General features: G+C 42.5%; 1 protein-coding gene across 23 annotated transcripts in view; it reads right to left on the bottom strand.

The window, feature by feature from the left end:
* SVIL (supervillin) overlaps window positions 1–22,044 on the bottom strand; it is a 278,042-nt gene that overhangs the window by 190,955 nt on the left and 65,043 nt on the right. For 11 of the 23 annotated variants that reach the window (XM_064284973.1, XM_064284990.1, XM_064284987.1 and 8 more), the window contains 2 exons: window positions 14,211–14,321; window positions 12,313–12,428 (listed from right to left, as the gene is read on the bottom strand). The gene's annotated coding sequence lies outside the window, so the exon portion shown is untranslated. Of the gene's footprint in view, window positions 1–7,126; window positions 7,199–12,312; window positions 12,429–12,639; window positions 14,158–14,210; window positions 14,322–22,044 lie in introns of those variants that run through there. The other 12 variants (XM_064284985.1, XM_064284978.1, XM_064284980.1 and 9 more) reach the window with 4 other exon arrangements.

The following is a 22,044-nucleotide window of genomic DNA, read 5'->3' as shown; positions in this document are numbered from 1 at the left end:
GAGCATATTAGCATCTATCATTGTGGCTGCGGTGCCAATCCATCTCACTGAGGGTCTCCCTCATCCTTGTTGGCCCTCTACTTCACCAAACGTGATGTCCTCCTCCAGCAATCAATCCCGCTTGATGACATGTGCAAAGCAAGCCAGTTGGACAGTGTTCTGTTGTGATCAATAAAATTTTCATTGGCTAATTTTCAGAAGTAGCTTGCCAGGCCTTTCTTCCCAGTCTATCTTAATTTGGAAGCTCTACTGAAACCTGTCCGCCACGGGTGACCCTGCTGGCACTTGAAATATTGATGGCATAGCTTCCAGCATCATAGCAACATGCAAGCCACTACAGTACAACAAACTGACGGATGGTGAGTTCTTCACTTAGAAAACCCCTAATCATTCATGACTCAGCTCAATTTACGTTATGAACAACCCTTTCCTATGATTGCTAATCTCTAGACTGTAAGCTTTCAGAGGGCAGGGACTCCATGTCATCTTTGTATCCCCGAAAACTTCAGAAATGTCTGCCACTCAATAAATGCAATAAATGACTGGGATATGAAGACTCAAAACTAGAATCAAAATAGCTTGCAATTAGACCTCTTTTTCTCATTTTAATTCAACTAGAACATTCTCCTCCTCTTTTCCAGGTTTGATTAGTCAATATTTAACATTTAACATCCCTCTGAGACTGGGAAAAGAGTAAGACCATGGCTCCTCAGTTTATAGGCAGAAAACAAAATATGTATTGCCAGCTCCACTGTTTTTGTATAGTGGCTTCACTTTCCAGTTTCCCTCCATGAAGCACCTACTTCTGAAGTCACGATGATGTCAGGACATTGGCCAGAGCTGTCAGTGCAGGGAAACAAAGACAACAAAGCTCTCTAACAGCTTCACCTCAGGAAAGATCCGCTTTCTAAATAGCCACGAACTTGAACAATCATTGGGAGTATTTTCAAGTTGCTCATTTCCAGAGGACAAAAAGACTAGGCAACCAGGACCTGTATTCTGTTCTAATTTCTGCTATGACAGGACCAGACTTGGAATCACTTCATTTTTTAATTTTTTTTTTCATGTTCTCAGCCAGCTTAGGGCTCTGACACCTTGAGAGAAGGCAGGGGCAGGCTCTCATCTCCTGACATCTACACTGAAATACCAGAAGGAGCCTGAGATTATGGTCTTCTGAACCAGGGACAAACAATTTTGCTTGTGAGTAGATTAAAAAAAAAAAAAAAGGCAGAAAAGCAAAATAGACTATTTTAAGTAAAAAAATATTTTTCAACCAACAAATGCCCCTCTCGTACATGCCCCAAATCAATCAATCAGAGACCGTGTATCTGTCTGTCTGTCTGTCTCTTTCTTTCCCTGTATCTGTCTCAAAGCTTATGGCAAGCATTACTGACAGTAGATGAAAATCTTTCGAGCTCCAAGGTCGTCTGAAGGTCACTGGCTTGAAGAACCGATGAGCAAGCCAACTCTTCGCTCCCAGGCTGCTGCTTCACAGCAATGGGTGTGTAGCAGAGCTCAGCACGAACAGAACTTCTGGCCCCGCGCTTGTGAGCTTGCCAGGGGTGAGCCTGGACCATGTTTTATGAGCCCTGGCAGCAGGGACCCAGCTCTTACTTACATGGCTGGACCAACATCACATTCCTGGACACCAGGCTCAGGGTCCAGAGAGCAATCTGAGATGCACAGAGTGGGATATGCTCCATTTAGGCCTCTATATATCCGAAAATATGGGGTTTCTGTTTTCTCTCAAGCAGCAATTCATCTCACTGCAGAACAACAAAGGCTGCTTCTCAAGTTGGGATGTGGGATTACAGCAATACAGCTGGTGGAGTAAGGATCCCACAGCCAAGAGAAGAACCTGAGAAGGCCCTTTCTTATCAGGCTGTTGTTGACGTCACAAAGACTAGTGCCTTTAGTGGTTTTCTTTGCTGATCCCAAATGCCAAGTGGGAATGGACAATTCTTATTCCTGAATGGAAACACTAAGTGTCTGTGGTAGGAAGGAAAGCCGTGAAATTTCAAGGCCAACATCTGTGCAGTGTCACAAAGGAGAACCAGGAGCAACGTCCAAACCTCAGAGATATACTGGGAAGAGAGGAGGCCTGGGCAGCTCTCTCTGTAACTACACTCCCCAGTCTCCACAAACCAAGAAACCCCACACCCCATTAGCTAGAAACACAGTGCAAGCGCTATCCAGCTCAATAAGGGTTCTGTTGTAAAAGTTCATTTCTAATTTTCCTACAGAAACAGAGTTATAAGTGATGGCTGGACACTGGGGCCAGCCCAGAAAGGCCTGATAAACCCATAATAAAGTGGAACCACAGTACCAATAATTCTGTAAAATGGAACCACTACGTGTTGTGTCTTGCATGTGCACTTCCAACTGGGGACTTTCTACCCTAATGGGAGGACAGTGACTCCAATACTAGGGGCAGGGGCTACAGAAATGAGGAGGAAGGCACCGTCTGAAAACTGGAGGGTGGGAGAAGGGGAGGAAGAATCAGTCAACTGTGGGGATGGGTTGGTGTCGGGTGGTGGGCTGCTTTCAGGATGCTGAAGACACTAAAAGTGGGAGACACTAAAAAACCGCACAAAGCTCAAGCAAGGAAAGTGTCATGGATTGAATTGTGTCCCCCCAAAATATCTGTCAACTTGGCTAGTCCATGATTCCCAGTATTGTATGATTGTCTACCATTTTATCATCTGATGTGATTTCCCCGTGTTTTGTAAATCCTATCACTATGAAGTAATGCAATGGATTAGCAGCAGTTATATTGATGAGATCTACAAGACTGGATAGTGTCTTAAGCTAATCTCTTTTGAAATATAAAAGAGAGAAGCCAGCAGGGAGACAAGGGGACCTCATACCACCAAGAAAGCAGCACCAGGAGCAGAGCGAGTCATTTGGACCTGAGGTTCCTGCGCTGAGATGCTCCCAGACCAAGGGAAGACTCATGCATCATAAGAACCTTCCTCCAGAGCTGACAGAGAGAGAAAGCCTTCCCCTGGAGCTGACTCCCTGAATTCAGACTTCTAGCCTACTAGTCTGTGAGAGAATAAACTTCTCGTTGTTAAAACCATCCACTTGTATTTCTGTTAAAGTAGTGCTAGATGACTAAGATAGAAAGTAACAGAAAAATACAGCAATTACAATCACAGACTCTCTAGGTAGTGCAAAATAGTTAACATCCTTGCTGCTTATCAAAGAGTTGGCGGTTCAAGTTCACCCTGAGGTGCCTCGGAAGAAAGGCCTGGTGATCTACTTCCAAAAATCAGCTACTGAAAACCCTGTGGAGCACAGTTCTACCTGAGACACTTAGGGTTGTCCTGAGTCAGAACTGACCTAACGGCAACTGGTCCTTACAACAACAGAGTTAACTAATCCAGTTTAGCTTTATGAAACATTTACTTTATTTTCTTCTATTTCTCATTTCATTGCTACCAGATGAAAACGTGGCTTCAGTGCAGGGATTGAAGAGTCATTGATCCAGATAAGACTTCTACAGTTCCATCCAATTCTAAAAACGGAGAGCCTGTAATTCGGAGGCAAAGCGTCATTTCCCTACTGCCTGGGGGAGAAAAAAAAAGAGACAACTAAGAGAAACCAAAGAAAGGGAATAAAAAAAGGAAGGTGGTCCAAGGAGAGATGATATGTCAATGCAAGGCTTCTGAGTGAGAATTATGAGACAATGGGACAATACACAAAGATATAAAACATAGGACTACACCCGAACTCCCCTCTAAGGGAAACCCAGTCTGTACCAGACAATGGCGTCCAAGACCCTGAGGCTGTCTGTTGAACTCATTACACTGAAGTGAATTATTCATTAGCATGTACGAATAATGCCCTTCAGAGGATCTATTAAAAAAAGCCTGGTGATCTTGGAAGTGGGATAGAGTATGTGCATTGTGTCAGAAGGAAGAGAGGAAATACATAAGCAAATATATTCTCAAACCACTACACTTACAGAGGGCAGTGGTGACTCCGCGGTAAAACTCTCACCTTCCAAGCAGGAGACCTGAGTTAGATTCCCAGCCAGTATACCTCATATGCAGCCACCCCTTGTTTATCAGTGGGGGCTTGCATTTTGCTATGATGCTCAACAGGTTTCGGCATGGATTCCAGACTAAGACAGACTAGGAAGAAAAGTCTAGTGATCTACTTCCGAAAATGAGTCAACGAAAACCCTGTGGATCACGACAATCCAATCTGCAACCCATCATGGCGATGGCACAGGATGAAGCAATGTTTCATTCTGTCGTGCATGGAGTCACCACGAGTTGGGGGCCAACTCGACATCAGCTAACAATAACAACAACACTACATTTATTTAGGAGTTCTTCCAGGTACTCTTAACTCCTTGATGTGGCTTTCTTCAGCTTACACTCCCACCCAAGTGGCACAGGCCCCTAGAATGTGAGTTCCGTGAGGGCAAAGACTTCTGTCTGCTTTGTCGACTGGTGTTACCTACAGTGCCTAGCACACAGGAAGCACTCAATAAGTATTTGCTAAATGAACAGAGAGAATAAGAGACATCACCTTAATTTCCTAGGGCTGTCACAGCAAACTATCCCAAAGTGTAGCTTTAAAGAACAGGTATCTTTTCACGGTTCTGGAGGCCAGGAGTCCAAATCAGGCTATCAGCTATATCAACCCCTTTGAGAGAAGAACTTTTCCTTGCTTCTCTCTTAGTTCCTGGTGGCTGCACCAATCCCTTTGCTGGTTATAGACGCATTCATCGCATGGCACCTGTCTGCGCGTGACCCTGTTTCCATATACATACTCTCCATTTTTATAAAAACATTCTCAGGAGGGATTAGGATGCAGGCTCATCTTACTCTGGGATGGCCTCATTTAATTCAACTGACAACAAAAGAAAACCCCTATTTCCAAACACGGTCACATTTATAAGTAGAGCGATTGAGACTTCAACATATCATTTTGGGGGATACAAATGAAGCTACAACACATATTTTGTAGGGAAGGTGCCAAAGATATATTTTTTTCAAAGGCTACTTTACCTTTCATTGACTCTTCCACCTGTACCTCTCAATCTGTGATCACAAGTCCTTCTGGCTTTTGGGTAGGCTCCTCTACATGCCTGAAGGAGTTTAACTCCTCCCCATATACCTCTCTGGGGAAGGCTTTCCTCACTAAGCAGAGCTCGGTTGCAATATGAGACTCTCTCGCAAAACTCTCCATATATTTTGACCTTTTAAGCTTGGCATCCCCTAGGCAGAGCCACGGCACAGGGCCCATGTGCCCATGGGGGCATTACTTTTTGGCCTTTATGGTAAGTGAATTTACCTGAAGGCAGGGCTACTTTTCAGAGTCACACTTGCAATATAACCAAACCAGTTGCCATTGAGTCAAATCTGACTCACAGCAAAGCCATGAGTGTCAGAGTAGAACTGTGCTCTATGAAATTCCCAATGGTTATGATCTTTCAGAAGTAGATGGCAAGGACTTTCTTCCAAGGTGCCTCTCTCTGCATGGGCTCAATCCTCCAACTTTTTAATTAGCCTTAACCATTCGCGCCACCCAAGGACTGCTCACAATAGGCCCCCCATGAAATGTTTTCTGATGGCGGCCAAATGGGCAAGTTCAGTCCTTTCTCCTCAGAAACAAAATACTGCTTTATATACCAACAAATATTAATGCAGATCCCTAGTGGGCAGTCCAGGATATGAAAATTACAGTAATCTAATCTTGTAGAGGAAGAAGTATGAATCTCCATTACATGGTCTGACCAAGAGCAAAGTGATTAATAGCAGGCTGCACAAAGGTTAGGGTACGCTGCAACGACTCCCCATGGGTTACAAAACAAACGGTGGGAACCAACCAGTCCAACAGCAGAGAAGCAACATCTTGATTTCTGTCTCTGGGGAGGAAAGACAAGGAACAAGATACCATGCTCTCGGGTCCACATTTGAACTTTTTTTTTTTTTAAGTATGGAGACAAATTCTGTGACTGAGGAAGCAGAGGAGTGGGATTTTAGCGCTCGAGATCTCATCTGCTGTATTTTCTGATTCTGTAACTTGTCTGCCCTATCTTCTGACTCTGGTATAAACTATTTAAGCTCTGAAGCTTATTTCTAAGTGGGAACTGTCAGGTTTGCAGGATCACGGTGTCTCAGAAAATGACCTATAAACCCCAAACCTCTGCAGGGGAAAAGAAAATAAAATATGCATAGGACAAGCACGAAGATGGAGAGCAATGCCAATAAAAATGTTCTCTTAACCACAATCACAGAAGCATATAGTTCTGGAGGAAGATCTTGGCCTTTCCCTGAAACCTTCAAAAGGACACTAACGTTCCCCACCTCCCATCTCCAAGAAACCACAGCCCAAGTGTGCTGGGAAAGCTGGTCAAAGCACAGCAGCCGCCCTCAACCAACATTCAGCTCTCGCCTCTTTTTGCACAGCTGTATTCAATTTTCTGTCCTTGGGGTTTTTAAAGGAACATTTCTTCTAGGGCCAGGATTCTCAAGTTTTATGGTTATACAACTCCCTCCCAGGGCCAAAGAATGTTTAAAAACTCTCAAACCCACCAAAGAGAATTAGCAAAAGTGTCCAAATAAAAGTGAAGTAAAAAATTAAGACTTGTTCCAATTTATATTCAGCCTCTTATTTGACCTTTCAGGCTTTTGCTGCCTACTTTTCACGCAAATATGGGGTGTGTGTGTTTGTGTGTGTGGAGCTGGTGGGGGAACAGAGAAGCACAAAGGTGTATTGATATCCTTCCATGGTTTCTGTTTCCCATTCTATGGTAAATTCTATTTCAAATAAAGCCTCCGCCTTAAATTGGATCTAATAAAAGGTCACAACGGAAGAGATTCCTTTAGGACTTTTGTGTGCTTGTTTTCCCCATTGGGAGAGCTGGGAACCCTCTTGTCTTTGGGAGTAGGGCACCAGTAAAAAAAAAAAAAAAAACCTGCGCTTTTACTTAAAAAGTCAAATTTGTGGTACTTTTAGTTGAAATTTTCTGAGCTTGGTATATTACCAACATCCAAATATCACTGTCAGAAAAAAGAGGGGGAACAAGGCCCCTATCAACCCTGGAAATGCTAACCTTTTTCTCAATGTACCCAAAAAGAGTTCTTTTAGGAAATCAGAAGTCCCTTACCTGTCCTCTTCTGTTCTTCTTTCTTCAGGTCACCCACATTCCCACATCTCAGAGAAATCTGTCCAAAGTCTCTGTCTACACAGGTTCACACACATTAGTGTTATGTCTACCTCTGAAGTCTTCCAAAGACTCACTGCCTGTTTTATAAACGTTCATCTGATCTGATAGACAAAGCAAAGTTCAGGCTTGGGGCCTGAGGTCTGTGACACAGCACACACCACCCATTAGTGGCCTGGATGCATCCCAAGACAAACAAGACTTTTTTTTTGAGTAACAAAGTGATTTGCACAGATCCACCCAGAGCAGAAAAAAATGAATCAGTATTCCTCCGTAAAACGATCCGAAGAAACGCTGTTAGCAACACCTGCCTAATATAGTCCAATTCTTTGAAAACATTTAGAAGACACAGTAATCTGACCTTGCTCCATCCAAATCATGTTGAGTTCTGGAGGCAGGCTTCTCTCAAGAGGCAGCTGTGAGCAGAGCAGACCAAACTCTTGTTCTGCTCTTGTTCTTTTAAACTAATAAAACTAACAAATCAAAACTATCTTTCCAAGTGCCCTTTAGCACGGCCATCTAGCCAAGATAACAGGTTGACGTTTACCTTAGTCATCTAGCGCTGCTGTAACAGAAATACCACGAGTGGATGCCTTTAATAAACAGAAGTTTATTCTCTCGTAGTTTAGGAGGCTAGAAGCCCGAGTTCAGGGCCCTGCTCTAGAGGAAAGGCTTTCTCTCCATGTCGGCTCTGGGGGAAGGTCCTGGTCTCCTTTCAACCTCTGCAGGACCAGTGTTCCTTGGAGATCTTCATGTGTCTTGGTATCAATCTCCCCCTGTGTCCAGAAGGTTCTCGGCGCAGGTCTAAATGATGCAGTGCACTCCTGGCTCTCCTTTCTTGCTGGGACTGAGGTCCCTCCCCTCTCTGCTCACTTCTGTCTCCTTTTCTCTCTTATCTGTTTTTTTTTTTTAAGTGTTCATTTTATTTTTCATGTGCAAGCTGTTACTGTCTAAAGCTTTCAGAAGGACATGTACAGATATGGACAACCTGTAAAGGATCGTCATTCTTTATGGCCCTCCTCCCTGAGGCAGGGTGGGGGTGGGTGCGTTATGAAACACTGAGAGAAAGAACATGTGCTGCTTCAGTGCAGTTCTGGTCCCTGATTCAGTCAGTCCAAGTGGGTGGGCCTCTGTAGGTTGATTGTCCACTCTTTGACAGAGGTGTCGTGGGAAGCTGTAAACATCGTGTACTCGTCCAGCCAGGCCAGGCTACTGACATGGTGTAGCCTGTGTGTGTCTTGGACCTTGAATTTAATCTTGGGGTCACTCAGGGTCCAGATGTGCACCATCACGTCCATGACACCAAAGGCAAAGTGCTCATAGTCCAGGGACCAGGCCAGACAGATAATATTTGCACGGTGTCTGTAGAAAATGTTGTTCTCCGAGTAGCCACTGGCCACACTGAAGACCATGACTGCTTTGCTGGCATCACACACGGTGAGGAAGGCACTGCCCTGGGAGTAGGCCAGGTTCGTCAGGAGCCCTTGTCCTCCCGGACCTTGCCCTCATTCCTTAGCGTGGAGCTCAGGATAGAGTAGAGGCAGACATTCCTGCCCACATGCCCAACGCCCACCACGTCATCCCTGGGGTGCACTGCTACCACCTGAGGCTCATAGTTGGGGTTGATGCTGAGGCATTTCTTCTGATCCTTGAGCAGGACATCTGCCCTGTGCACATAATCGCTGTGTATTCCCCTGGGATAAAAGGTACGACTCAAGCAAGGGTGTGCGTTAAGTAAGGGTGTGAAGTCACACTCTCTTGTAAGGCTGTGGGTTACACGCCACACTGATCCTGCCTCATTAACATAAAGAGGTTAAGATTTACAACATATCATGAAATGGGACATAATTACATCAGATCACAAAATGGAGGACAACCACACAATCCTGGGAATCATGGCCTAGCCAAGTTGACATATACTTTTGGGGGACACAATTCAACCTATGACAAGGTTCAAATGGTTCCTCCCAGACGACCACTCTCTTTCTCCTGTGATCCGAAGTTAGTAAGAGGCCCTGAACCTAGGGCACAGGATAGCCTAAAAGCCAGGATTCCAAAATCACGGTTTCTTTTAAGCCAGAGATTTCCTCATGGATGACAGTCTAGCTTCTAACCAAAGGGGACATGTCACCTCTAATATTATAATGATAATATAAAAATCCTGTGGATCTATGCTCCAAAATAAATTAAGAAGCTTCTTTCAGAGTAAGAATGTTTTAGCGAAATACTGAACAATTATTTCCTCAAAAGCCTCAACACATAAACCTCACATGCACAACAAAACATAACCAAACAATAACCACATTAAAAAAATTATAAAACAAAACAGAAAACCACACACATACACACACAAGGAAAACCCAGACAAGGAGCCCTTAACCAAGGCTTGAAGAGGAAGGACGTTCTCTGATTTCATGCCAAGTCAGTCAGAAAACACCAGATTTTAAAAATATTATTTTATGGTAGGTTGTTTGTATCCCATATAAGAAAAGGCAGAAATAATAGCTAGAAGTACTCAGATATAACTTACAAAATCTGACTCACTAACACACACACATTACACATACACCACATCCCACATGCACACATATCCTGTAAAGGAAAAAACAAACACGGCTTGAAATCATCCACAAAGTGTAGTCTTAAGTCATGTGCTCAAAACATGAGGTTTGCACGAAACATCAAACGGGCTTTGTTTTCACATAATCTAAAATAGTAAAAAAAATCACGAGGAAAGAATGTATTAAAGCAAATGGGTTACATCCACAGTCAAAGTACTTCTGAGGTTTAGGAAACACATTACATCAAGCACATGCCTTTTGAAAAAGCTCCTTTTTTCCCTACACTTCACTTCAGGAATCGCTATCATCTCTGGGGGCCAAGCACCGGGTCCCACCAATGCCTGAAGAGATATGACGCACACACGGTTGGGATTTTGCTTTATAAAGACTTTCTCTGCATCTAAAAGTATGAAACACCTCTTCCAATTATTCTGATTCTAAATGAAGATTTTCAGACAATTCTAGCTAAACTTCAAAAGCACAGTAGTAAAATCCTTTTCTTGGCTTTCTCCTCATGAAATAACAAAACCAAAACCATCAGAGAGCAAAGAAAGAATGCCACTCTTTTTTAAAGTTCACCTAACACTACCCTCCCACTCATCCTTACCTAGAAGTTGGCGGCTCCCTAGATGTACGATTCATACCCACAAGTCCTGGCTCTGAGGGCAGAGATGGCTTTCAAACCCAACCAGAATTGTCAGGTTTTTCAGCAGAGCAAGAAAAGATCCTAGAGCAACTTTCACCAAAGTGTGTGTGATGGTAAAGGTTATGTGTCAACTTGGCTAGGCCATGACCCTCGGTGGTTTGGCAGACATGATGTAATCATCCTCCATTTTGTGATCTGTTGTGAGCAGTCAATCAGTTGAAATGGTAGTCTCCTTGGGGGTGTGACCTGCATCCAATATACGGATGTTCTGGAAAAACTCGTCCTTACTGGATCCTGCATCCAACTAGTCATTCGCTGAGTTCCTTGGGACGTGAGCCGGCAGTCTGCCGTCCGACCTGCTGATTTTGGGTGTGTATGCCCCTACAACAACATGAGTCAGGAGAAACTTCCAGCCTGACATCTGACCCACGAATTTGGGACTTGCCAGCCTCTATAACTGCATGGGCCATTTCCTTGAAATAAAACTCTCTCTGTAGATGCCCTTTATCAGGTTGAAGAAATTCCCTTCTCTTCCTTGTTTGTCGAGAGTTTTTATGACGGAGCAGTGTTAAATTGTACCAGACGCTTCTTCTGTGCAAGACATACCCTTTTGCACTTGCTGTCCCTCTGTCTGGATGCTATCCCTATACTCTTCACATAGCTTCCTACTTCTCATCTTTATAGGTCTCTATTTCAGGGGCATCCCCAACCATCCTATCCAAAAGTTCCCATCCACCATCATCTCTTCCTCAGTCAATCTATCACACAGCCTTCAAAGCACTTGGCTAATATTATTACAATTGTAACATTTGATAACACTTAACCACTGCATCACCAGGGGTTCTGTACAGGAGTTAGCATGTGCCAACACATACTCTTCATTTTAACTCTCACAACAACCTTACGATGTAGATAGTTTTATCACGATTTTACAGATGAAAAAACTGAAACACAGAGGTTAAGTGTCTTTTCCCAGGTCGTACAGTTTACAAATGTCAAAGCTAGGATTTAAACCCATGCCATCAGGCTTTAGAGACCATTTTCTTAGACACTTGTTGTTGTGACTCTCAATTATTACTTGTTTACTTACTTGTTAACTTATTTACTATCTATACATAAGAATCACCAATCTCATTTCTTGCTATAGTCGTAGCATCTAACACCATGCATGGCTGTCCTGAAATAGGTCTTAAATAAATATTTAACGAGCAGATGGAAAACTGGTCCCGAGATGCCCAACAAGATAAGGGTTCCATAGGACTCCGGTAAGCGCCGTCAACTACATGTACGCATGGAGATTCACAAGGCTCGTTAGTTTTGCCAAGACTTTTTGAGATCCTTCTGTAAGGAAGGTTAACTTTAATCCAATGTTTTCCAAACTCATTTGATCACAGACTCATCTTCCCATTTTGGCCCCAGTGCATTAATAGCCTAAGGACCTGTGTTCCATGGAACATACTTTGAGAAATACTGCCCCAAAGTGGCAACTATACCAGATAGCACAGTTCCCAGAAGGATACTTCTGGCCCCAATTTCTATTGCTGGCTCAACTCTTATCTTGAAAACTCTAACTTAGAGTCCCTGAAAGCTTTCTCATAGCTACATTTCAATTTTAGAAAGAAAACCTCAGTATTAAGTTTCCCTTGCCTTTCCTAGAGCTCCTAAAGAAGCTGGGGTATATGACCACTGAGGAAAAAAATGCAGTTTTTTTTTCCAGTTATCAAAATGGCTCATCTCCCCCTGTATCTTTTTGGTCCCATACTTCATCACAGGTAGCTTCAGTTTTCACAGAGCTCTGGTTTATCGGGTGTGATTTAAACAAAATCACCCTTCATAATATACTTTAACATAGTCTCAGAATATAGGCAGAACCCACAGTGTATTAACCACAAAACTGTGATATTTCTTTCCAAAATACTTACATTAATGCTGATACTGTATTTAAATCATGGTTTCACAAGTGGAATGGCTTCAAAATCTTCATATCACAGCTTTCTGTGTCTTCAAGGTCATCTACTGGAAGTCTATACTTTGAAATCTAAGAAAGAAAATAAACAATATAAGACAATAGCTGCATCTTTGGGCAAAACAGTATACTCTGCTATGATTAATTTCCTGCTTCTGAAAAGCTTTTTTCTCTTTCAATCTTTCATCCATGCTGATGACTACAAAATACTGGCAGTGGTTAGAGTATTTTCTAAAATCTCTTATAAAAAGTACTCAGTGAAAGAACGAATGCTGTCCTTTACCTTAAACTCAGGAATAAAGTCATTTCCATGTAGCGATCCTCCAAAGCTCTTATTTTTCTAAGATGGCTGAAATTTTACATATTTGGTCCAAAGGCAAGAGTTATCTTTGGCACTTTCTAAACGCAAGTTTGAATCAGATCCAAATAAGGGGACTTGGGAAGAGGAAAGGAAGGAAGACCTAAGAAGACAGAGGAGAGTGGGTTGGCTCCACCACGGGGCAGCAGTTAGATGTGTCCAGCCAGAAGAAACTGACAAAGGCATACATCAATGCAAAGTCAAGACCGCTCAAGTGAACTCCATCCTCATTGCCAACTGTATCAAATCAGTCCAAGGAGGCTGAGATCATCCAAACCTAACACCAAATTCCTCCTGTAGAAAACTCAGCCTCCCTTCCCTGGTCAGTTCAGACTCCAGCTGCCAGTGCAGACCCTTCTTATCCTCAGTCACCTGGGACTAGGTCAGTGGGTAGTGGCCCCTGCTTTGTTTCTTAGGTCCGATAATCTGTCATAAAGACTCACGAACTCCAGAAATGGCTATCTTTAATCTAGCAGAAAAAAGGATGCAAACACATAGTGTTAGGTCTGAGAAGGGTCTTGAGAAAGCTTTCATGTTCGCAGGGGACGCACTTAACCTTCTCAAGAACAAACATTCACTGTCATGCTGCAGAAAGCTCCACTGAGCCTCCATCTTCCAAGGCCTTTTCTGATCTCACCACATGGCCATGATAGATCACATCTGGCCCCCTGAGGCTTAGTCAGCATCAGCCCCCAGGTGGTCCCTCTTGATCTGGTCAAGCCCCACTCCTTGGCTTCAGGAATGGTCCAGCTCTCAGGAGCTAAGACCAAAAGCCAAATTCTTTACTGTACAGAGATTCCGCACTTCACAGTTAGAAAAAGATTCTGGAGAGAGCAATTAGGAGACTGGAGAAACCAGTCTAGGGCATCCAGAGTAAGTGATTTGGCTAGAATTTGGTCTACATCATTAATTCTAGGTAGAGCCAATCTTCGACAAATATTTATTTTCCTCAAAGGCTGGGAAATGAGAAAACCTTACCTGTACTGCAAGTGCCACAGGCTGAGCTAAGGCAAAATGTACACGTCCCCGTGACATTTGTCTAACTAGGTATAATTTGTATACACGACGGCTCACATGGTAATATAGTCATTCCTTACACCCTAAACGGCTGTCTGCCTGTGTGGTATTCTGATGACTCAGCCTGGAAGAGGGTACTGAGTAAAAAATAAAGCAAGGCTCCAGCCCAAAGATCTAGACTAAAGAGAAAAGGCCCTTAGGTTTATTATTAGGTCGGTGGTTAAGACAGAAGTGGCTTTGAGAAACCTTTTGTTTTAGCTACTGAGGCATTTCCTCCTATTCCCTCCCAATGTCTATTCAGCATTTCCTTATATTACCTTTTGAAAAAGTTGTTTTAGGAAACAGTTCCTCAAACACAGAAGTCCCCGACCTGTACAGCTGCCAGCTGCACGCCAGTCTCGTAAAGGGCCAGAGCTGGCATCCCTTAGTGCTGTTTTCTACAAGAATGTGGGTGGCCTGATGTCAGAAGCCAGCCTTACCTGGTGTAGAAAGAATGGGGTTCATTCCTACAAGTCCAGACCAGAGGCAACTTTTAAGGGAATCAGCTTGTGGTAGGCAAGGGGCAGAGGAGAGTCAGCTCATGTGAACTTCTAAGATGGCAAAAAAACATGACTATCGTCACTGCTTGGTGAGATTCACAAAGCCACAAACTCATTGCTTTAAGCCACAAAGATGGTTGCAAAAAACACAAACCGTTGGGTTTAAGTAGACAGTTTTTGTGCCAAAAAAAAAAAAAACATTTTTCCTCCACCCCCACAAATCTGCTTATTACTAAAAAGCTTTGGATCCATGTGAACTGGGCAAAACCCATTTAACTCCTTCTCCATCAAACCACTCCCCGGGGAGCCCTGGTGGCACAGTAGTTAAGTGCTTGGCTGGTAACAGATAGGTTAGCAGTTAGAACCCACAAGCTGGTCTGCGGGAGGAAGATGTAGCAGTCTCCTTCCACAAAGGTTACAGCTTTGGAAACCCTATGAGACGGTTCTATTCTATCCTGTAGGGTCAATATGAGTTGGAATCAACTCAAAGTCAACAGGTTCCCCCTTGGGGCTCCTCCTCAAGGTTCTAAACTGGGGAGGAATTTGCCCCGCTTTGGAAATGAGATGCTGTTACAGCCAAAGAGAAAGGAAAAATGAAAAAAAAATTCTGAAAGTGAAAGGGCCAAGAGAAGCAAAGGAAGCCAAGGGGAAACGGTGGGAGAAGAAACCACAGGCAGTAGAGGAATCCTCAGCTCTCCTTCTTCTTAATGACAGTCCTACTGTGTCCATAGACTCACAAGTCTGTCTTGGCCCACATTCCCTGAGCACCTTCTAGAGCCACGGTTCTCAAACAAGTGTGCAGGAGAATCACCCGAGGTTCTACAACTGTACACGCAGAGACAAGAAACACAAGGAGTTTAAAAAGTCTGTACCTAGAATACTTCAGTTATAGGAACTTTGTTTTCTCAAAGACTAAATAAAGTCACTTCACAATGTGGTACACTTAAAGGAAAACATAACAACAGAATCAGCTTAACACAAACAAAATAATTTGTGGGAAAAATAAAAAGCAAGAATACAATCAGGAAAGGATCTGTCATGGATTGAACTGTGTCCCCCAAAAATATATGTATCAATTTGGCTATGTCATGATTCCCAGTGTTGTGTGACTGTCCACCATTTTGTTATCTGATGTGATTTTCCTATGTGTTGTAAATTCTATCTCTATGATGTAATGAGATGGGATTAGCAGCAGTTATGTAGACTCAATCTACAAAATTATTCTACAATTTAAACCAATCTCTTTTGAGATACAAAAGAGAGGAGTTAGCAGAGAGACGGGGGACCTCAAACCACCAAAAAAGCAGTGCTGGGAGCAGAGTGCATCCTTTGGACACAGGTTCCTGTGTGGAGAAGCTCCTAGACCAAAGGAAGATTGATGACAAGGATCTTCGTCCAGCGCTGACACAGAAAGAAGGCCTTTCCCAGAGCTGACGCCCTGAATTTTGGAGTCATAGCCTACTAGACTGTGAGAGAATAAACATCTGTTTGTTAAAGCCATTCACTTGTGGTAGTTCTGTTACAGCAGCACTAGATAACTAAGACAAGGACCAAGTTAAGTGACAGGTTGAGTTAATAAACTAGCCAAAATTATGTAAAAGTAAAAAAAAATTTCAGAGGAAAATGAGATATTGGAGAAAGGACAAGCTATACAGTTAATACAGCATAAAGAGAAGTTAAGCTCAAGGGCCGGACTCATAAGATCTTTGTCTTGTGCCTCCGGGGCTCTCTGGACCTTTTGAAAGTATTTATACCAAATGAAAATAAACTTGCACTTGACTGTCGAATGATTATCAATACCTACGTTAAATCTTCGAAAATTTTATGACTAACCCAAGACCAACTGCATCTTAAGAGATATGCCAGAGGAAAGATACACTTTCTTGTTAACATTTCAAAAGGCTTTGTTTGACAGAAGGTGCCAGTGGAGGTGCTCACAGCTTCAGTGACTTGTATTCTCACATACCACTTAACTACTACACTGCCAAGTGCCTCTAGTTCTGGAGCTATTGGCACAAGCTTGTCTCCCTCACCAGGAGTCCAACATCCCCATTACAGACTATAGGGATGAGGCTTTCCTAATACCCAACTTTTACTCTGGTTACCTTTTCCCATCTTTCTTTCTTGAGATACCTAGAAAGGAAAGCAGAGTAGAACTGCCCCACTGGGTTTCCAAGGCTGTAATCTTTACAGAAGCAGTATACGTTATACACAGCATATAATAATAAACTATATAAAATAATATATATATATATTAAAATTTCCAAATAACCTTTGTAATAAATAAATAAAGAGTTCCCAAATCAACAAAAAACACCAGTTGCCATTGAGTCAACTCTGACTAAGGTGACCCCATGTGTGTCAGAAGAGAACCGCGCTTCATAGGGTTTTCAGTGGCTTATTTTTCCAACACAGATTGCCAAGACTTTCTTCTAAGGAACCTCTGGGTGGATTTAAACCCTGAACCTTTCAGTCAGCAGTTGAGCACACTGTTTGCGCCATGCAGGGACTCAAATCCACAAAAATACCTACCTATTAGAAGGTATCTCTTGATTGAAACTACACAATCGTGTATAAGACCTACAGAGATCACCGTGGATCAGTAAGAGTGTGCGAACAGCCCCACTGCATCACCCATCAGACATGTACTCACTATGCTGGTGTGCAGGACTTGTCATAATGATAGTCTTAATTCCAGGACCAAACAAGTTGATGAATGCACCATTAGCAAGAGACTGGACTGTCATGTGTGAGAGCCAGGATCAGAGTTGATGAGCATGACAATAGTGGGAAGGTGCCATCGGGAGACAGGGCAGCAGGGAGAGTGAGGAGAAGGACTCACCTCCAAAGATCTCTAGGCCTGCTATGAAGCCTCTCACAGTGGAAAGGGCAGTTCTCAGTGACACACAAAGGCTGCCGAGGCTGCATGTTACTAGTGGGGTTGGGGGAGTACAGACAGCTTGGATAAAGACAAATAATAGACTATTTTAAGAGTCCTAACCTTCATGCCATCTTCTTTGTCAAGTAATATACAGCATATTTTATGATCCTAAACTATTATACTTGTAGTTTATGCTTTAAAATAATATTCATAGACACCAGCAACGAGAACTCTGAAAGGGCAATTAGGGAAACAATTCCATTTACAATAGCATTGTAGAGAATAAAATATCTAGTAATAAATTTAACCAGGGACATGCGGGACTTCTACAATGAAAATTATAAAACATTGCTGAAAGAGGTTAAAGAAGACTTAAATAAATGGAAAGATGTTCCAGGTTCATGGACTGAAAGACTTAATATTGTTAAGATGTCAATGCTACTCAAAGCAACCTACAGATTCAATGTAATCCTGATCAAAATTCCAACAGACCTCTTTACAGAAATACAAAACCCAATCCTCAACTTTATATGGAATGGCAACAGGCTCCAAATAGCTAAAGCAATGCTGAATGAGAACAAAATAGGAGGACTCACATTTCTTGATTTTAAGTAATCAAAACAGCCTGGTGCTGGTATAATAATAGACACACATATCAACTGAACAGAATTGAGAGTCTAGAAATAAATCCATACATCTATGGACAACTGATTTTTGACAAGTGTGCTAAGTCCACTCAACAGGGAAAGAAGAGACTCTTCAGTAAACGGTGTTGGGTAAATTGTATTTCCACATGCAGAAAAATGAAACAGGATCCATGCCTCGCACCATACACAAAAACAAGTTCAAAATGGATTAAGGAACAAAAAGTGTAAACTAAAGCCAAAAAAATTTCTTAGAAGAAAATGCAGGGGTAATGCTGTTGAGCTCAGCTTTTAACAACAGATTATCTGGTATAATAAGAAAAACACAAAGAGCAAACGACAAAATAAGTAAATTGGACTTCATAAAACCTTTAAACTTTTCTTCATTAAAAGAAAGCAAAAAAACAAGCTACCAACTGGGAGACTATCTTCAGAAACCATACATCCAATAAGAATCTAATAATCAAAATATACATAAAACTTTGACAGCTTAACAACAAAAAGACAAATAACCCAGTCATAAAATGGGCAAAGGACCTGAACAGACACTTCCTCAAAGAGGACATTCGAATGACCCCCAAACACTTGAAAAGATGCTCAGCATCATTGGTGTTCAGATAAATGCAAATCAAAACCACAGTAAGATACCACTTCACTCCCACTAGGATGACTAACTGCTGCAAAAGAACTCTTTAAAGTGTATAAAAGCAAAGATGTCAGTTTGAGGACTGAAGTGCACCTGACCCAAGCCATGATATTTTCAATTGTCTCATATGTATACAGAAGCTGGACTATGAATAAGGAAGACCGAGGAACTGATGATGCATTTGAATTACAGTGCTGGCGAGGAATACTGCATATGCCATGGACTGCCAGAAGAACAAACATATCTGTGTTGGAAGAAGTACAGCCAGAATGCTCCTTAGAAGCGAGGATGGCAAGACTTTGTTTTACGTGCTTGGGGACATTATCAGGAGGAACCAGTCCCTGGAGAAGGATATCATGCTTGGTAAAGCAGAGAGTAAGCTAAAAAGAGGAAGATTCTCAAAGAGATGGATTGACACAGTGGCTGCAACAATGGGCTCAAACACAGCAACAATTTTAAGAATGGCGCAGGACTGGGCAGTGTTTTGTTCTGTTGGACTTAGGGTCACTATGAGTCAGAACCAACTTGACAGCACCTAACGACAACAACAATAGCATGGCTAAGATTAAAAATAATAATAATAACAAATGTTTGCAAGGATGTGGAGAAACTGGAACACTTCTCCATTGCTGGTGGGAATGCAAAATGGTACAGCCATTGAGGGAAAAAGTGTGGCAGTTCTTCAAAAAACTAGGATCAAATTGACAACAGCAATTTGAAAGATTAGATAGGAATCTTAGATATGGTGAGTTTATGTTAATGGGGGAGGAACAACTTAGAAGAGGAAGGTGAGAATGGTTATACAACTCGAAGAATGCAATCAGTGTCACTGGATTGTACATGTAGAAACTGTTGAATTGATGTATGTTCTGCTGCATATATTCTCAACAACGATATGGAAATAAAATTTAAAAAATAATAATATTCATAAAGCACTGAATATTTTCCTATATATTGGGTTTCTCACTAAGTAATTGTTGGCAGTTCTCACTCTGTCACATAGGGTCACCATGAGTAGCAATCAACTAGATGACACCTAACAACAAGCTTGTATTAAATGCATTTTGAAGTAAAATTTGACTGTCATAATCTTTTTGCCCTTTTGTTGTTGTGTGCCGTCAAGATGGTTTGATTCATAGCAACCCTATAGGACAGAGTAGAACTGCCCCATAGGGTGTCCAAGGCAGTAATCTTTACAGGAGTAGTGTCTTAGTTATCTAGTGCTGCTACTGTAACAGAAATACCACAAGTGGATGGCTTTAACAAAGAAATTTATTCTCTCACAGTCTAGTAGGCTACAAGACCAAATTCAGGGCGTCAGCTCAAGGGGACAGCTTTCTCTCTCTGTTAGCTCTGGAGCAAGGTCCTTCTCGTCAATCTTGCCCTGAACTAGGAGCTTCTCCGCACAGGAACCCTGAGTCCAAAGGATGTGCTCTGCTTCCGGTGCTTCTTCTTGGTGGTATGAGGTCCCCATGTCTCTCTGCATGCTTCTTTCTTTTATATCTCAAAAGAGATTGGCTCAGACTCTATCTAATCTTGTAGATCTCATCAATATAACTGTCACCAATCTGTCTTATTATCATCATAGTGATAGGATTTATAATACATAGGAAAATCTCATTAAATGGCAAAATGGTGGACAATCACACAATTCTGGGAATCATGGCCTAACCGAGTTGATACATATTTTGGGGGGGACACAACTGAATCCATTACAAGCAGATTGCCACATCTTTCTCCTTCAGAGCCTCTGGTGCGTTTGAACAGCCTACCTTTCAGTTAGCAGCTCAGCGCTTAACCATTGTGTCACAGGACTCCTTTTTTTCACCCTTTAAACCAACAACAACAAAAAAAACAGTTGGTGTTGAGGTAATTCCAACTCATGGTGAGCCCGTGTGTGTCAGAGTAGAACTGTGCTCCACAGGATTTTCAATGGCTGATTTTTTGGAAGGTCACCAGGCCTATCTTCCAAGGTAGCTCTGAGTGGACTCCAGCCTCCAACCTTTGAGTCAGCAGCGAGTGTATTAACTGTTTGTATCACCTAGGGGTTCCATTCCCTCTCTTAATCAAGAGTTACCTGTATTTCACATATACTGTTGCTCTCTAAAATTATACTGTGGGTTTTTAACAGCAAGACTCTTCTCTTGTACTTCATTAGCACTTAATAGGTACAAATCTAGTGGTCAATAAATAGATACTGAAAGACTGACAGAGGTACCAGACGGCAAAGCAGCAGCCCTGGCTTCCTGTGAGGGCTTCTGGCAATCAGCAGGCCACCAGCTGCAGGAGGATGTTCATGGTCAAAATAGCAACTGACGTGGAAGACACATGAAGCAGAGGGAGCTAAAATAAGATCCAAAATCCCACTGGTGAGATCCAGAAACTCCATCAACCCCCTCAGCCTTTGGGGTTATCTTCCAAGTGGGACACCTTCCCAGTTGGTGGATTTTATGCTGCTAACACGTGGGCTTCCCATAAGACCCATTACTGTGTAGGGTCTTAGCTGGAAATGTCAGGTGCTGTGCGTTTTCATACATGCTCCTGCAAGTACCAGGGGCTCTAACACTTTCCAAGGGGTGTTTTGCTTCACAATGCAAGGGATATGGTTAGTATCTAAAATCACAAGTGGAAAAATTAATCCTCAATTACAAGGTCTTCTCTCATGTATTTTTTTCAAAATCTGGTGCCTCCTACCACTAGCAAGCAAACATTGAAGAAAAACCCAGCTTGGTGTTTGATACATGGGTTTGCACTTATCAGTTTACATTGTTAACCCTGGTGGTGTAGTGGTTAAGTGCTGTGGCTGCTAACCAAAAGGTCAGCAGTTTGAATCCACCAGGTGCTCCTTGGAAACTCTACGGGGCAGTTCTACTCTGTCCTATAGGGTCGCTATGAGTCGGAATCGACTCGACGGCAATGGGTTTGCTTTTGGTTTTTGGTATAGTATTCAAATACAGTAAGTACCGATGTTTCAGAAATTATACTCGGTAATTAAATATATTGAATCCCTGGGTGGCACAAGTGGTTGAGCGCTTGACTAACCAAAATAACCCAGTGCACTGAAAAGTTCGCAGTTGGGACCCACCCAGAGGCACCTTAGAAGACAGGCCTAGCAATCTGTTCCAAAAGGTCACAGTGTTGGAAGCCCTACAGAGCACAGTTCTACTCTGACCACATGGGGTCTCCGTGAGTTAGAGTTTAACAGCTAAGAAGAACAACAATCAAACATGTATGTACATACATACATATCTGTTGTACATATAACGACAAAACATGTTGCTGTTGTTGTTAGCTGCTGTCGAGTCAGCTCCGCCTCATGATGACCCCACGTATAGCAGAACAACATACTTTCTGGTCGTGCGCCATCTTCATGATCATTGGTATGTTTGTGCACATTGTTTCAGCTATGGTGTCAGTCCATCACGTTGAGGGTTTCCCTCATTTCCACTGACCCTCTACTTTACCAAATATTACATCCATGCTTGCTGAAACATATTATGTGCTAAATTGCAGTACACACTTAAAACAATGCAACATTTCAACATTTCAGGGCAGCACAAAGAGCATTATAACTTCCAGGTATTCTTTAACCTGAACAAGTCT

This window comes from Loxodonta africana, chromosome 4, assembly GCF_030014295.1.
Source record: "Loxodonta africana isolate mLoxAfr1 chromosome 4, mLoxAfr1.hap2, whole genome shotgun sequence".
NCBI classification, from domain to species: domain Eukaryota; kingdom Metazoa; phylum Chordata; class Mammalia; order Proboscidea; family Elephantidae; genus Loxodonta; species Loxodonta africana.
This window is presented reverse-complemented; position numbering and strand designations above follow the sequence as displayed.